The sequence below is a fragment of the Haemaphysalis longicornis genome, unplaced genomic scaffold, assembly GCF_048455015.1.
Source record: "Haemaphysalis longicornis isolate Haplotype H1 unplaced genomic scaffold, Haemaphysalis longicornis Haplotype H1 scaffold_13, whole genome shotgun sequence".
NCBI lineage: Eukaryota > Metazoa > Arthropoda > Arachnida > Ixodida > Ixodidae > Haemaphysalis > Haemaphysalis longicornis.
The window spans coordinates 82,872,735-82,888,926 of record NW_027526233.1 but is presented as its reverse complement, the minus strand read 5'-3'; positions in this window follow the sequence as shown (position 1 = coordinate 82,888,926).

The following is a 16,192-nucleotide window of genomic DNA, read 5'->3' as shown; positions in this document are numbered from 1 at the left end:
CCGTTGGCACTTGAAGCAGCGCCGTGGGTTCGGGATGTACGGGCGGACAGAACAATGTATGTAACCGGCATTTACGGATGGAGTCTGGCACGGTGGATCGATCGAAGGTCAGGATAATGTGTTTAGTTGCTATCTGCTTGTCATCGCGGCGTATGGATATGCGCTTTAGAGCGGTGAAGCCCTGATCCCTTAAAGGGGCACTGACACAAAACTTTCAAGGCGAGATAACTTCAGAGACAGATTGGTGGGAACACATATACATCATCTGCAAAATATCAGCGGCGAATACAGCCTAGAACATATTTAAAATCAATTTTAAAGTGTGCGAAACGCAACCGAGCAGCCCGCAGAGGACCACGCGCAATCGACATCCCGAGGTTATTGTGTAAATAAACAACATCAAAACACGTCACGAGTTTGTGTTTGCCGCTTCCGCACTGCCGGCGTTTTTCGCCGCCCCGCCCGGCTCGCCGCTCCAATCGGAGGCCGGAGGGCGGAGCTTCTGCTGTCGAGAACGAACGACCCGATCATTGGCGGCGGAGGCGCCGTGATTTCGTCAGCTAATCGGGCAGCTGGCCGCGACCAAAGTTCTACAGCGATTGCAGGCACTCTGTTTCTATTACTGTTTATTATTACCATTGGATGCGAAAACGCGCCGTAGGCACGAAAAGCGCACTGAGCTAGCCGCACGGTCGCTGTGCAGGCGGCGGCCACGGCCGCGAAGTGGCCCAGGCCGGCGCAGGTAGCTCGAGTGATAGCTTGTTACCGCAGCACGAAATTGTCCCCAAGTCCCGACCATGGTGGCTTACATGAGAAAGGAGTTAATGATGCGATGGCGGGTTGCATTAAAAATTGTCATCTGCACTGCTTACGAGAGCGGCACTCGAATATCCGCCGCAGTGCTAAGCCGAACACATCTGTAGGGTAACCTGTAGGCAGATCGACTGGCCGGCTGCTCCCAGCGCACGTCTTGCCACACACCGTATCGAGCGTCGCTCGTCGTTCTTTGCCGCGGTAGCATTTGCACTCGCAGCGCCTGCGTCACATCCAGGGTCGCTTTTTAATGAAGCGCCTCACTAGATCAGTACGTGGGCGCATTCGCAGAAACTGCCATCGATGCGGATTCGACAGTGCTACGGCGGCTCTGCTCTGTGATATCCCTCTGACGGTCACGTGGTCAGCTTTGTTCACACAAAATCCACAAAATCCATCGTTTCGCGGCACTCGCTGAAACCGAAACTGCGACTGGCCGCATTGAAAATGCCTCTAATTAAACAATCGTCGCACGCTGAAGCAAATGAGGTTTCTACAGGTTATAAGTAGGTCACTTATCGCAACAAAAAAACAAGATGCAAAATTTTTGTGTCAGTGCCCCTTTAAGCCTTCCAGAAAGTTGGCCTCGGTTTCGAAAATGAAATCTGCCTCAGAGATCACACCCTGAGAGCTGTTGAGGCTGCGGTGGGGTGTGACCCTGATCTCCAGATCTGCCATGCGGGTTTGTTTCAGGAGGATTGTGAATTGCTGCTGAGTTTTTACCTCAAATAGCACTTCACCAGTTCTGAGCTTTTTGGCGTCGTATGTTTTGCCGATGATATCTTCAAGCAATTTCGAAACAAGAAATACGGATTGAGAGGTAACCGGCTTCGATTTGTCTACAGATTCTAGGATCAAAAAACGAGGGTAGTTTTCTGGTTTTGGGAGCGGGATGGAAGGCAAAGCAGGAAAAGATTCTTCGGTGCGGCCCCTTTTCCGGGGCCGATCACGTTTGGGGGGTTTTAGAATTTACCATATAGCATAGCATAAAGCAGGGAGACGGGGGTACTTTTTTGTCAACCTTACCCTGACAGCTGAAGAGGTCCCGGAGCTCCCTGCCTGTGGACAGACAGGGGGCCCATCCGCCGAAGCTTGACCTGGGCTCCGACGGCCACCGTTCGGGGTTTCTACCCTTCACCATTCAACACATCGCCACGGTTGGTTCCAGCTTACGTTTGGGGGCTCCGGGTCCGTGGTGTCGCCAATACCGTCACCAAGATTGTTCAAGGTGCCCCGTGCGGGGAACGCTTCGTTCTGCCGTGCCGCTTTCTTTCCGCTCAGTGTCCAGAGTACTGCTTTTCACTTTGCATGTGTGTATGTGCGTACTGAACAATTGAAGTGCTGCGAAAGCGGATAGCGTCTACTATCAGCTTGTATAGTCAATTTTACGGTACGTCAAGTTTACATGCGATGAGAAGAACAGGCAAATAAAAATTTCCGATATTGATGAGTGCGGCGAAGTGAGGCAAGTTAGAGCGATTTAATGGTGGCAAAAGAGCGTAAAAGGCGCAGACTAAGATAGGATAGACACAAACACGGCACTGACTCGCAACTGAATATTTTAATGAAGGAAACAGCGATACTTTTAGTGTACAGTCGGCGGACCCTTGATAAACGTGTGCGAGCGGGGATTTTTCTGTCTCATGATACCATTACCACGAGAGGCCTCTATAGCATCAACTATGTAATTCGCGCCAACAGCACCAAATTCTCCCCTAGTTGCACGTGGCGCAAGAAAAACGTTGCATTATTCGTCATGGCAACGAGTGGCGAGTGGAGAAAGGAGGTCGGTGACGTCGCGGGCGCTGGTGACGTCACGCCCGGGCTCAGTGCGGCGACCGCCTGAACCGACGCTCGCCCATCTTTCGCGCCTGTCGCCGATCGCTGCCTTATGGGCCGTTCGGGAACGGAACCAGGCAAAAGTTGGGCCCGTTGTTTGGTATGTGTGTGCAATAACGTGTTTAATAATTGGGCGAAGAAAACATGCAGTTAGTAGTGTGTTTGCTGGTGTAAATTTGTTGTCTTTATCGCAGTATTAATTGCAGCGTTACACAAACATTCTTTTTGCTGTTATTTTAGTCAAAATCAATGAGTACGTCCTGATTCGAAGGCATGAAAACACACCTACCACACTCATATATGACATATACATTTTATGTACACACTATTGCATTCTAAGGAAAAATATGACAATATTGCACGATAGGCAAAAGGAGCGTTCCACATGCACATTTAAGTACACAATTATTGATTACGAAAGAAGAACTGCTAAAGTCCTAGTGACTACACAGATTTTTTCTCGCGAACGCCTCGGAGCAAGAAGAAAAGAACTAGAAAGTTCCTCTCAATGTATACTTATTTCCTGGGCTCGCCTCGAGCCAGGAAGGTTCCTTAGACATTCAACAAATTCGTTTGAGTTCAGGCACACAATAATCGGGAACGTATAATTAAAAAAAAGCATGCCCAGGTATCCTTCGAGGCCTGCCTCTGGGCCAGTTTACGGAAACTGTGATACAAATCGTGGATTCTACCATTAACCTGCATGCTTACGAGAAACCATGTTCACACCAACAAAATGCAGCGAGAAAAAAGTCTTGCAACCTATTACCCACAATATTGACCCCTGATAGCTGGATTACACCTACGTACAAAAATCATGCGCAACTCGCAGAACACAAATCGTACGAATCCACCTTTTTTAATTGGCGCATGATGAGTAATGGCGCGTGAAAACAAAAAAGCAGTAGGCAGGAAATGTGGTTTATTCACTGATGTTATTAGCAACGTATCACAAACGAATAAATGCGGTACTCTTCACAGTAGCATAGAGCTGTGTATCGCGATAGTAAGTACTACAATTTCTCACATTCTATGTCGATTACACAAACATAACAGACATCTTCGTGCAATTCATCGTTTACAAACAATTGCTAAAGCGGTCACCACGTTCATTCGCTGTACACAATACAATTCTACAGAAATGATGTTTCATAATAGCACACGATCGTGAATAATAAAATGACTTTCAAGTCCGGATGACCAGCACATTTTGCCCAAAATTACCAGCCATTTCTTTTTCTTGTTTTTGTTTAACTTGATAGCCCAAAAAAACATTATACAGCTAGGAAAGTTTCTGCGTAATGGAGCCATACGTCACACCTTGAAAATGGAAAAAATACAACCACGGATATCAATAAACAACACGTAAAAACGAAACAAATATTGAGAGTGGGAAGACAGCACGAGAAATGTGTCCTACCACAGCTTGATAAGAGAAGCGCAGCTCGGCCATCGCGCAGGTAACTCGAACTTCTCGTAACACGGAATGCAAGCGGTCAGCGGCTACGTAAATATTTTGGGGTCTTCTTTCTGTTTATAAACATTCAAAGGTGGTAATGTCACTATAAAAAGCTGGTCGGTGGAACATTCTAAGCCAAACCACTTCGTCAAAAATAGCATTTACCCACATACGGCAAACTTAATTTTCAAGCTTTCCTCTCGTGGAAAAAAAAGAGGAGCGACGACTCACAAAACTGATACAGAAGCAACATTTCGGTACGCGCGTTCGCTTGAATCAGTCGGCTTAGGAGAAACTGTTGCAACTTGCTTCACATGCTCACAACATTGCTGCAAAATTCCTTGCACCAAACAAAAACTAATTCGCTTTAGACCATCAACACAACATTTTTTGGTTCCGCCTGCGTCTTTTTTTGGTAAGGATAGCGCTTTCTTCGTTAAGTGTGGTTATGTGCTGTCCGCTCGGAAGTGTAAACGTTTCGCTGTGTTGTTCCTCCCGAGTTCTCACAGCACACAGTAGCGCTCCCCACTATGTGTCTCTTTTGCAGTTTCTGTCACATTTCGAGCCCATTCCACTCACCGACACCGAAAGTTTCACCTGCAATGCATATAACAAAACTGCACGAGCTCACAGGGAAAGCGGCAGGAGCAGAGGAACAAAAGGGCAGCAGAAGATACAAGAGCGAAAGCGCCACCCGTGGTGCAACAAATGAAGACAATATATAAAAAAGAAATAAATAAGGTTTGAAAAAAGAAACAGCCAAGAACACATTTTATTTTTACGCATAATAGGATCCCTTTACGTTATTTCTGCCTATGTTGGAAAGCTAAAGCCACATATGCTAAAAGTCCTGAATTTTCGCTTGGCTATCAGCGCCATGGCGACATTTCCTTTCCAATACCGAAACTAGCTCGAAGTGTCCGTTCCCTGGTTGCGCAAGCGTCAGGACAACAGAAGCATGGATGGTTTAGAAAGAAAGAAGCGCCGAGGGAAAGAGAAAGGAGAGCCACGACACAGCACCCTGCCGCTAGGATCGCCCTAATTTTCGAAACCCAGTGTGCCTTGACACACGCGTCCGCCATACGTGGTAGACACACATATACGCTGGTGCCGCCATTTTGGGTCACTCGCTCGCCGCCGAAGCAAATCAATGTATCAAAACCGCGCTAAAATTATCGCCGACGCGATTTACTGGCGAAGTTTGAATCATCTGATCTGTTTCCCGTTGCTGGGTCTCCTGGGAAACGAAAAGACAAAGCGTTGAGCACGTTGACCTAATTGAGGCGGCACGGGACCGTTCAAAGGGTGTGTCCACCGCGTACGGGTTTCCCGTGCCGCCACTATTGGTCAAAGTTAGCGTCACTAAATAAAGGCTTTTAGAGTATCGGCACTCTTTTCTCTCATTGTTATGTGCCGCCAGGATTTCCATTGGTCAGTCGGCACCACGTGGTTTGTTTACTTATGGGCGCAGCCGTTTTGTTTTTGGGCGCCTCTCTCTCTTTCCTCGTCTGCGCGGGCGCTAGAGCGGCCGGTCGCACTCTGCCCGTCACAATCGGTGGCGGTTTCGTTCGGAGAGATGGCAACACTGCAAGCCAGAAAAAAATGGCCCCCAGACGCCTCCGGGTGCGCGAAGTGGCGGTACTCTTAAGCGTAGCTTATTTAGTGACGCTAGTAAAGGCGCTCGACGCGCTGTTATTTTCATTTCCCACGAGACCGAGCAACGCCAAGCAGATGAGATGATTCATACTTCGCCAGTAAACCGCGTTGCGGCGATCATTACAGCGCGGTTTTGATAGAATGACTTGCTGCGGGGGCGAGCGAGTGACCCAATATGGCGGCGCCAACGCATCCGTGTTTCAACCTTGTACGGCGGACGTGTGGTCGAGGCACCCTACGAAACCGAAACTAGCCAAAGTCGCCGATCAGCGCTCTTAGGAAAGAACAGCTTAGCAAGCGATGGGTCCAGCTGGTCGCGGGTTCTAAGCATGCACCTTATCTCGACTTCTTTGCAACTTGGCTTCCGTCATAAGGCGCTGAGGCATAAAAAGTCGCAGCTCGCGCACGCGAGTTTACGAGTTATACGACAGTACATCACGGAAAACACAAAAAAACAGTGAAAACCGTCTATTACGTTAACCGATGCACACAGCGGTCATTCGCGAACAAGAAATGCAACTGTTCTTTTAGAAAGGGTGAGAGAGGGACTACAGATAGATTTTTTGAGCTGCTTGGCTATGGCATGCACCTCAATGATCTCGCGCGTGACTATCTCGCTGCTTGGCCAGATTTGCTTTGCCTTGTAAACCCGGGGCACAACGACCAGGTGTCGTTACCCATGGACCGTTCATGCTGTCTTAATGGAACATTCACGCATCTCCCTATGTGGCACACGTACAGCCCCATTCCCAGTGGACCACAGACGTCCATCGAACATCCGTTGGACATCCAGTGTCGGACATTTGGACGTCCGTCAGACATCCGCAGGAAGCCAGCGGACGTTTTACAGACGTCCGTGGGATGGTCCGATGCAAAGGAATTGTTTATCCTACGAACGTCCGACAGACGTCCCAGCCGGATTTTCCGACATCCGGCGGATGTTCAAAATTGGACATTTCCAAACCGAAATGTACAGGGGACGTCCCGGGGATAACAAAATGCGGATATTGGATGTCCGCCAGACGTCCGTTTCTGGTCCCAAATTTTTCGAATCAGGGAGAACCTGTACTTGCTGTAAGCCTCAGTGCCTTATTGATAACATGCCTTGAAGTACTACTCCAGCTTTAAGAATACTTCATACAAAAGCCCCTTCTGTAGCTTGTTTTGGCACAACGCTAATTATAAATGCTTGCACCATGCACTCTGTGGATAGACAACTCCACACCCTATTCATATGTCTTTCCAAGAGCACGAACAGTGATGTTACAGAAGTATATTACAGTGAAACGTTGCAAGCTTATCGTCACGAGTTTTCAATAAGGACTATGCATACACTCCGGGCTTTGTGTCAGGATAAATATGAATAAGTTGAAGTAGGCAGTTAGCAACTCGGTGAACAGGATGCTTCAACATGACAGCCCGCAGTGTACACATGGTTCCGTATTGAAAAGCGGTTACGATAATAATCTCGCAACTTTCCACTGTTTTATGCTACTGCAAACATCACTGCTCCCACTCTTGCCAAGAAAAATATGAATAGTGTGTGGAGTTGTCGGCCCACAGAGTGCGTTGTACAAGCTTTTATAATTAGGGTTTTGTCAAAACAAGCTACAGAAGGGGCTTTGTATCGAGTATTCTTAAAGCTGGAGCAGTGCTTCAAGGCATGTTATCAATAAAGCGCTGAAATTTACAGCAAGTACAGATTCTCAAGTTTATTATAGAAAAGTGAAACCTACACTACTCAGCTTTATGAATCTATACCGAGTATGTTTGGGATATTTCGTTCAAATTTGTAAGACAAAACTTCCAGCAATGCACACTAAAAAACAAACAGCTTGAAAAAGTGAAGTATTTTGCTGAATGAAATAGATCTGGCACACTGCAGATTACATGTTGCAAAGTATGGCATGCAAACTAGATGAAACGAAGTCGCAAAGCTTGAAAATTCTTTATTTAATGCTTTATAACCTCCAATGTAAGTACAACCTTTCACGTGCCCATCGTGCTTCATGCCAGGAACATCTTGGCTCAAAATTTTCCCCAACTCCTCGGTCAGCACCTGCAATACCAAAAGCAACAATTTCATGTTTTTGTCCTATATACGGCTACATTATTAGACACAAAAAGAATTTTTGCCTGCTTTTGAACTATTTTGGATGGCTCGACTCTACAGCTAATGTAGTGGCATGCCAACAAATACCAATGATGTTTGAAGTACTTTTGACTGCACCCTTCAAAAAAATTTTACGAGGCATTGGGTATTCTTTACTGTTGTGGTTTTATGTCGGAACATGCTTCTGTCATCACTTCATGGCAAACTAAATTTTTGACTCTTGAAAACCTCTACAAAGCCATATGATAGCTGAAACTGGTAGGATTCGCAGTGCTTCGCTAGATTCCCTCGATCTCACTGACAAGCTGCACTGTCTTGCGCACTAGCATAAGCAGTTTGCGGACAGGGTACTGCAGAACAAATGCCTAGCCTAATTTAAAAAAAGAAAAACTGCATACCTCGGTTGCATCGAGCAGAGCTGTTCTATGCCCGCCGAACATTCTACAATATAAACATACGTTTTCACCAACACGCTTTGACGGCATCTATCAATTATGAGGTGTGCGCGCCGTAGTGGAGGCCGCCGGATAAATTTCGACCGCCTAGGTATCTTTAACGTGCGCCTAAATGTCGTACACACGGGCGCTTTCTTTTCGCCTCCATCACAAAAGCGGCCGCCGCGGCCGAAAATCGAACCCGCGTCCTTGGGCTCAGCAGCACTATGCCCTAGCCACCGAACCACCGCGGCGGGTATTGACGGATACGTGCGTCTACAAGCGCATACAGCAAGCACGGTTAATGTATTAGTACACGCTTCATGCTCACGTCAGCAAAATGCATTTACTTCGCCGCGTTCGCCGGCATAAGCCACACTATAGGGCACCTCGGCATGAACACTACAGCCGCGTCCTTCTTCTAGGGTCGTGAAATCACCCACCTAAAACGCACCGTACGGCTTTTTACACGTTTCGCAACACCGTGCCTACATTTCAACTCAAGACCAATGCATAACGTATCTCCGCAACGAGTTCACTCAGTAAAAATTGTTACAACCCTTTCCGTAAACTTGAGTGGACGTAAAAGTATCCACTGCGCACACCACGTCGTAGGTAGTGCCGGGCTTAATGTGAACGCCGGCACACTCAACGACTGTGTCTTTCAACGAGAGCACGTGCACGTACCGCTGATAGCTTTACGGAAGGGTATATTGCGCCTATGATTGCGAAGAAAAGATGATTCCATGAGCGCGTTGGCACTGTCATTCAAAACGAGCTAAGCCAGTTATGCCTAACTTCGGCACAGCGTGCGGCGTTTGCAGTACACAGAAAGGTAAAGACGATTTCCCGCCCCCTCCCCACTCACCGGCACTTATAAAAATGTCTTACCTTTTATTGAGGACGCAAAAAGATGTCTAGAAGAAAGCAGCAGGGAAGCTAGTTGGCGCTTCGAAACTCGCACACATAAGCGAATGGCTATGACTATACGGCTTGACGTGGCTTGTCACAGTGTTGGCTTCCAATGCACAAAAGACTAACAAAATATAGTTACAAAAAGAATACATTTTAGCCTAATTATCAGCAAATCAAACAACTGTTTTTATGAAACTTTACGAGATCTGCTGTCCTTGTTTAATTTGAACATAACTATATCATATGTCCAGTTGACTCGTTCAGCCCGAATCGAGTGTTTTATGCGCGAGGGCTACAACTTTGCTTTCTGAGCTGACAAATTGTTTGCCTCCGCTGCAGGAAGCAAGAATATAGACAACATAATTACTCGGGGCTAATTACGATAAGTTATTAACATGATTGCGGAATATTGCTTCAACCATGCAGACGTACGATGGGCGTCCAGCGGACTTTATTGATGGGACCACAGTAAACGTCCATGCACAAACGTAGCTCGGACATCCGTCGGACCAAATTCAACGGACGTTCACGTTTGCCAGAAAAATACATCCGAAGTACGTCCGCCAGACGTCGAGCGTGGGACTTGGACGTTCGGCTGTAAAACGGACATCCTGCGGATATCTGTGGTCCAATGGGTTGGACCACAGACGTCCATAAAACATCCGTTGGACATCCGGTGTCGGACATTTGGACGTCTTTTAGACATCCGCAGAAAGCTAGCGGACGTTCTAGAGTAGTCCGTGGGATGGTCCGATGCAAAGGAATTGCTCATCCTACGCACGTCCGACAGACGTCCTAGCCGGATTTTCCGACATCCAGCGGATGTTCCAAATCGGACATTTCCAAACCGAGATGTACTGGAGACGTCCAGGGGATAACAAAATGCGGTTATTGGATGTCCGCCGGACGTCCGCTTCTAGTCCTAAATTTTTCGAATCAGGGAGAACCTGTACTCACTGTAAACTTCAGTGCTTTGTTGATAAGCATGCCTTGAAGCACTACTCCAGCTTTAAGAATACTTGGTACAAAAGCCTCTTCTGTAGCTTGTTCTGGCACAACCCTAATTATAAATGCTTGCCCCATGCACTCTGTGGACAGAACTCCACAGCCTATTCATATTTATCTTGCCAAGAGTGCGAACAGTGCGAACGCAGAAGAAAAGTGCGAACGCAGAAGCATAATACAGTGGAGTGTTGCAAGCTTATCGTCACGACTTTTCAATAAGGACTATACATACACTGCGGGCAGTTGTGTCAACATAAATATGAATAAGTTGTAGTAGGCAGTTACCTCGGTGAACAGGATGCTTCAACATGGCAGCCCAGTGTACACATGGTTCTGTACATGGATGGTTCTGTATTGAAAAGGGGTTACAACAAGCTCGTGACTTTCCACTGTATTATGATACTGCAAGCATCACTGCTCCCACTCTTCTGAGGGCCCCACACCACATTACGATGCTGTCAATCCTCCTCCTCCTGCTCCAACTCTTGCCAAAAAAAATATGAATAGGGTGTGGAGCTGTCGGTCCACACCGCGTGTGGTACAAGCACTTATAATTAGGGTTTTGCCAAAACAAGCTACAGAAGGGGCTTTTGTATTGAGTATTCTTAAAGCTGGAGTAGTACTTCAAGGCATGTTATCAATAAAGCACTGAAATTTACAGCAAGTACAGGTTCTCAAGTTTACTAGAAAACTGAAACCTACACTATTAAGCTTTATGAATCCATACCGAGTATGTTTGGAATATTTTCATTAAATTGCTAAAGACAAAACTTCCATCAATGCACGCTAAAGAACAAAGATTTAGCTTGAAAAAGAAGTATTGAACAGTTAATCAGGCTGCTAAAACAAATATACTGAATGAAATAGATTACATGTTGCAAAGTACGGCATGCTAAACAGATGAGACAATGTCACAAAGCTTGAAAATTCTTTATTTAATGCTTTATAACTGCCAAAGTAAGTACAACCTTTCATGTGCCCATCATGCTTCATGCCAGGAACATCTTGGCTCAAACATTTCCCCAACTCCTCGGTCAGCGCCTGCAAAACCAAAAAGCAACAAATACAGGTTTCTTTTTGGAGCCACACGACAGAAGTCAAATACATGCAAATTCAAATTGCATGGTTTATGTAGTCCTATATATGCTACATTATTAGACACACAAAAAGAATTTTAGCCTGCTTTTGAACTATTTTGGTTGGCTAGAATCTACAGCTAATGTAGATCGCAGCAACAAGAAAAGAACTCAGCACCGCTTTTGTTGCTCCTGTCGCAAGTGTTAATGGGCCTTTATACACAATACATTCAGACGGTGACTGGCAGTTGCGGAGGGACGTAACTATGCGCACCGAAAGCCTGATTGGACAGGGTAAATCACTCCCCCTACCCCTCATATTTCAATATTTTCAATATACCAAGTGGCCCAACTACAAGCTTGGCAGAGTCAGTGGGGTGCGTTTCGATACGATGCATGCTTTTCACCTACGCGCTTTGACGGCGTCTATCAATTATGGGTCTATCCCCCTCCCCCGCTACCTAAAACCTAAAACGCACCGTATGGCTTCCTACACGTTTCGTGACGCCGTGCCTACATTTCACCTCAAGGCCAATGCATAAAGCATTGCCGCAACGCACTCACGCAGTAAAAATTGTTACAACCCTTTCCGTACACCTGAGTGAACGTAAAAGTAGCCACTGCGCACACCACGTCGTAGGTAGCGCCGGGCTGAATGCGAACGCGGGCATGCTCAACGACTTTCTTTCAACAAGAGTACGTGCACGTACCGCTGATAGCTTTAGGAAAACGGTATAACTTATTTATCGCACCTAAGTTTGCGAAGAAAAGGTGATTCCCTGAGCGCATTTTTACACTCAAAACGCGCTAAGTCAGTTATGCCTAACTTCGGCACAGCGTACGTTTAGTACAGCGTTTGCAGTACACGGAAAGCTAAAGACGATTTCTCCGCCCCTTTCCCACTTATCGGCACTTTATCTTACCCATCTTACCTTTCGTTGAGGACGGAAAAAGATGTCTAGAAGAAAGCAGCAGGGTTTCTTTCTCGAAGTTCGTTGGCGCTTCACAAATCGCACACAAACGCGAATGGCTATGGCTATACGGCTTGCCGTGTCTTGACCAGTGTTGGCTTTGCATCGCACAAAAAAAACGATGAGAAACTTTAGTCACAAAAAAAACTTTTTAGCCTAATTAGCAGCAAATCAAACAATACAACATTGCATATAAAACCAACTGTTTTTATAAAACTTTACCACATCTGCTGTCGTTTTTTTTTAATTCGAACATAACTATGTAAAGTTGACTCGTTCGGGCTGCAACGAGTTATTTGTGCGCGAAAAACGCGAGGGTTACAGCTACTACAATTGTTTTCTGAGCTTACAAATTGATTGCCTCCCTAACATAATTAATGCGAGGCTAATTACGATGAGTTACAAACATGATCGAGGAATATTGCTTCAACCATTCAGAAGTACGACGGGCGTCCAGCGGACGTTATTGGGACCATAGTAAACGTCCATGCACAAACGTAGCACGGACGTCCGTCGGACCAAATTGGAGGGACGTTCACGTTTCCCAGAAAAATACATCCGAAGTACGTCCACCAGACGTCGACCGCGGGACTTGGACGTTCGGCTGTAAAACGGATGTCCTACGGATGTCTGTGGTCCAATGGGGCGGTGAGCACGCTTGCGGTGAACACGGGAGCGCGTGGCCGCCTACGCTATCACAGCAACGTACCGCGGGCTTCACGAAGCATCACCAATGCTTAGTGTGTGTAAAGCGAGATTATGCTCTCAGCGCGAGAATCCCGTCATCAAATCGTCTTCTCCTCCTCTGCTACGTTGTGGCTTCTCTGCTAACCATATCTTTCGGCGTTTCTTGAATCACATATCTGTGTAAAAACGTGCATGAATAAAAATGCTATACCATGAAGATGCTTTCGCACTGTAGTTGAATCGAGGTCGTAGCGCAGGAGCTAACTTTTGTTGCGGCGCGTATTCATTGGGGGGCGCGTAGGGGTTCATTCAAGTTTCGTGGGCATTGAAAAGAAAAGGCCATCTCCCCCCTGTAACAACTGAGCGCCTGAAACACGCGACATGTTCTCGGTCCACTCTACCGCTTACCACACACTTTAACACCAACGAAACACTGTGATATACTCGGCTGTACGCCGGTACCTCACGTCCACGGTTTTTAATTCCGTTGGAAACTTCCTATTCGAAGAGAACCATTTGCCGGAACTCACGTACAGGGCAGTAAAACATATCCTGGAGCAGTACCTGTTTCTATTGTGCCCTCAAGTTCCCGTCCGTCACCCGATATGGCAGCTTTCAGGCGGCCTCGTGCTATGTGTCCGCCTGAATGCAGCCATATCCCGTAACGCGTTTACTGGGCCCCTCAGACCAGGACTGTGCCACTCTAACTGCGAATTGAAACGTCGGAGAAGCGACGATGCATTCGTTTCGGCCCTGTTAGAGTTACTACCAGCCCGTACGGAAACCGTCGTTGCGTCGTTGCAGTTCACTTGAAGACGACGCACTACACATACCAGTTGCGGTACTCTGTCCCCTATTGACACATATGATAAAATGAAATTGAGCGAATTCGAGCATCCGTGTGTACTCAAAATCTTTTTCGTTCACGCTTAAAAAAACAGATCTTACAACAACCGAGATTGATTTATTGCAAATCTGCTTGCAGAATGTCGCTGGGTTACGCTACCGTGACATGCGCTTTCAGGCATACTGCTAGTTAAGTAACTTTTTTTGCCGACTTCAGTTCCCTGTTTTTCATACAGTAGCTGATAGGTCCACCAGAATAAGCGAGATACAATTAGCAGATGACAAGCAGATGTAGCGGGGACGCGATTCGCGCGCTGAAAGCATATCCTCGATCGGCACGAACAGCGCATGCGTGATGCTTCGTGGCACCCACGGTAGGCTGCAATGACAGTTGGTGGCGGCCGCGCGTTCCCATGTTCACCCCAAGAGGGCGCACCGCTGTATAACCCGTCACAGGACAAATGCAAAACATATACCACCTTTTTGGCGCACTCTACAAACTTCGACCCATGGGTGACAAAAGAGCCATTTTGCGACCGCTTTTTGTTGATGTCTCGGCTGCCTTCTGTGGTGCCGGGCAAATGTTCCTGAGACGTATCGGAGCGATGAATGCAACCCTGACACCGCACCGTGATGTGGCTTTTCATATCCCGTGCGACAATATTTAGACATATGGCACAACCACAGGACTGTCCCATTTGGAGACTTCACGATCGCTGCGATCATTTTCTTATTTTTCATACCGCAGCAGTTCTTCGCAGGCTCGTGACAGCACATATTCTGGATATCTGGCAGTTTCCTGTGAGCCTTCTGTGAGCGTAATTCTGTGAGCCTTACGACGCAGGTCAGCGCGGCGGCATCTACTATAAACAGTTTGCACCACGGCAAGTTCACAATGCTTAAATGGGCGACCTGAAATCACGGTGTGTGTTCTCGAAATGAAGACAACTTAGCAGCGCCAAAAGATAATCGGAATGTACAGAGCTGTGGACGAAGGGTAGTGGCGGCAACTGTTTTTACTAGGCACATGTGCGCATTGCAATTACAAACAATCGCGCCAAGGATAGGTAAGGTAATCTTTGGTGTCCCCACACATGTACCGCGTACGTACCGCTGCAGTAGATCTCCTCTTTACTAATATTAGCAAGGAAAACTACCGAAAATTGGGAAGTTCTTATTTTCGAGTAGACTAAATTGTAGCTTAAAATTTGTTTTACACCCAGGATACGTTTTGTGAGCAGAAAAGTCTTGTGAGCATGCGCCACAAGCGTCATAATTGCATGATATTCGTGCTTGAAACATTTCCTAGTAGAAACCAAATATTTCCTAGTATAATACATGATTCTACGACAGTTTAGGACCTGCGACCTTCAAAAGGCAAACTAGCTAGACGCTTCATCTCATAGCCACTGCACTGGTATAACTTTCACGTCTCACTGTACCGTGGTGTACGCTATGTTGGCCAGACTTGACTGAGTCCCTCATACAAAGGAAGTTAATTCAGAGCACCCAGACGATAGGGTCAGAGAAGAGGCTGTACAGACGGTAATAGGAAGGGTGTACACTTGGCCGCCCATCATGTCGACAACACATACATGCACTCCAGCACATGAAACCCCATGGGTTCTGCGCAGGCTCAATAATCAACGTCAAAGAGAATCTTAAGATGTGCCAGGAATGTGAAAGCATCTACGAATCGTTTGTGTACACAGGTGTAAGCAGCAAGCACGCTGCAAATGTAAGTGATAGGCAAATGTCAAGGCTGTCATGGGACGAGTTTAATGAAAAGAAATGGTGAAACACATCCCAATTGCAAACTACGTTGATGTAATAGGGGCAGGAATGACGTCATATAGACATGCACTAAAAACACAGTCATCAGTATGTTAACTGCATGTAAACACTCAAGTGATATCATCAAATCGAACTAGAGGCCCCACTGCAATAGCCCAGTTATGTTTCTTTGCAGGGGATTTGGTCGGTGGCTCTTAGTCGCACAACCAAGATTCTGTGATGCCATAGAGAAATAGCTGGAAAGTGGCTATGGAGCTCCGACTGCTTTACACATTTTCTGTAACACCAATTATTTGTCTGAAGTTTGCAATAAAATTTTTGTTATTTGTTACTCTTTTTAATGAACGAAACTTTTCGTGGCCACAAAACAGTGGTTGATAAACAAATGCTCACTTGCTTTATTGGCTTTGACAAGAAGGCGGCGCCCTTCAAGGACAACAGGCGGCTTTATTGAGCGTCTCGCAGACCACCCTCAGTTTGCCTCCATGACCGAACATGAAGAGGACGACGACGAAGTGCACGAGCCGGGCCCATACCCCAAGCATGCAATGCAGGCCCAGCGCCACCATTCAATGTCACTTCTT